The following is a 2,791-nucleotide window of genomic DNA, read 5'->3' as shown; positions in this document are numbered from 1 at the left end:
AAACAGAGCACGACATTAAATACAGTACAATGTAACAGTGCCCTCCACTGAACATTGTTAACTTAAGCACAGCCCGACATTAAATACGGTACAATGAAACAGTGCCCTACAGTGAACAATGTAAAATTAAACAGAGCACGACATTAAATACAGTACAATGTAACAGTGCCCTCCACTGAACATTGTAAACTTAAACACAGCCCGACATTAAATACGGTACAATGAATCAGTGCTCTACACTGAACAATGTAAAATTAAACACATCTCGACATTAAATACAGCACAATGAAACAGTGCCCTACAGTGAACAATGTAAAATTAAATAGAGCACGACATTAAATACAGTACAATGTAACAGTGCCCTCCACTGAACATTGTAAACTTAAACACAGCCCGACATTAAATACGGTACAATGAATCAGTGCTCTACACTGAACAATGTAAAATTAAACACAGCCCGGCATTAAATACAGCACAATGAATCAGTGCCCAACACTGAACAATGTAAACTTAAGCACAGCCCGACATTAAATACGGTACAATGAAACAGTGACCTACAGTAAACAAGGCAAAATTAAACAGAGCCCGACATTAAATACGGTACAATGAAACAGTGCCCTACACTGAACAAGGTAAAATTAAACAGAGCCCGACATTAAATACAGTACAATGAAACAGTGCCCTACACTGAACAATGTAACATTAAACAGAGCCCGACATTAAATACGGGACAACGAAACAGTGCCCGACAGTGAACAAGGTAAAATTAAAGAGAGCCCAACATTAAATACAGCATAATGAAACAATGCCCTACAGTGAAGAATGTAAAATAAAACACAGCCCGACATTAAATACGGTACAATGAAATAGAGCCCTACACTGAACAATGTAAAATTAAACACAGCCCGACATTAAATACAGTACAATGAATCAGTGCCCAACACTGAACAATGTAAACTTAAACACAGTCCGACATTAAATACGGTACAATGAAACAGTGCCCTACACTGAACAATGTAACATTAAACAGAGCCCGACATTAAATACGGGACAACGGAACAGTGCCCGGCAGTGAACAAGGTAAAATTAAACAGAGCCCAACATTAAATACACCACAATGAAACAATGCCCGACAGTGAAGAATGTAAAATTAAACACAGCCCGACATTAAATGCAGTACAATGAAACAGTGACCTACAGTGAACAAGGTAAAATTAAACAGAGCCCAACATTAAATACGGTCGAATGAAATAGTGCACTGCACTGAACAATGTAAAATTAAACACAGCCCGACATTAAATACAGTACAATGAAACAGAGCCCTACAGTGAACAAGGTAAAATTAAACAGAGCCCGACAATAAATACCGTACAATGAAACAGTGCCCTACAAGCAACGAGGTAAAATTAAACAGAGCCCGACATTAAATACAGTGCAATGAAACAGTGCCCCACAGTGAACAATGTAAAATTAAACAGAGCCCGACATTAAATACAGTAAAATGAAACAGTGCCTACAGTGAAAAATGTACAATTAAACACAGCCCGACATTAAATGCGGCACAATGAAACAGTGCCCTACAGTGAACAATGTAAAATTAAACAGAGCCCGACATTAAATACGGTACAATGAAACAGTGCCCTACACTGAACAATGTAAAATTAAACAGAGCACGACATTAAACACGGTGCAATGAATCAGTGCCCTACACTGAACAATGTAAAATTAAACAGAGCACGACATTAAACACGGTGCAATGAATCAGTGCCCTACACTGAACAATGTAAAATAAAACAGAGCCCGACATCTAATACAGTACAATGAAACAGTGCCCTACAGTGAACAATGTAACATTAAACAGAGCCCGACATTAAATAAAGTGCAATGAAACAGTACCTACACTGAACAATGTAAAATTAATCAGAGCCCGACATTAAATACGGGACAATGAAACAGTGCCCGACAGTGAACAAGGTAAAATTAAACAGAGCCCAACATTAAATACAGCACAATGAAATAATGCCCTGCAGTAAAGAATGTAAAATTAAACAGAGCCCGACATTAAATACGGTACAATGAAACAGTGCCCTACACTGAACAACGTAAAATTAAACACAGCCCGACAGTAAATACGGTACAATGAAACAGTGCCCTACACTGAACAATGTAAAATAAAACACAGCCCGACATTAAATACGGTACAATGAAACAGTGCCCTACACTGAACATTGTAAAATTAAACAGAGCCCGACATTAAATACGGTGCAATGAATCAGTGCCCTCCACTGAACAATGTAAAATAAAACACAGCCCGACATTAAATACGGTACAATGAAACAGTGCCCTACACTGAACAATGTAAAATTAAACAGAGCCCGACATTAAATACAGTACAATGAGACAGTGACCTACAGTGAACAATGTAAAATTAAACATAGCCCTACATTAAATACGGTACAATGAAACAGTGCCCTACACTGAACAATGTAAAATTAAACACAGCCCGACATTAAATACGGTACAATGAAACATTGCCCTACACCGAACAAGGTAAAATTAAACAGAGCCCGACATTAAATACAGTACAATGAAACAGTCCCCTACAGTGAACAATGTACAATTAAACACAGCCCGACACTAAATACGGTACAATTAAACAGTGCCCTACAGTGAACAATGTACAAGTAAACACAGCCCGACATTAAATACGGTACAATGAAACAGTGCCCTACAGTGAACAATGTAAAATTAAACAGAGCCCGACATTAAATACAGTACAATGAAACAGTGC

The sequence above is a fragment of the Scyliorhinus torazame genome, unplaced genomic scaffold (assembly GCF_047496885.1).
Source record: "Scyliorhinus torazame isolate Kashiwa2021f unplaced genomic scaffold, sScyTor2.1 scaffold_172, whole genome shotgun sequence".
Lineage (NCBI taxonomy): Eukaryota > Metazoa > Chordata > Chondrichthyes > Carcharhiniformes > Scyliorhinidae > Scyliorhinus > Scyliorhinus torazame.
The sequence above is the reverse complement of the archived record's forward strand: the minus strand, read 5'-3'. Positions refer to the sequence as shown.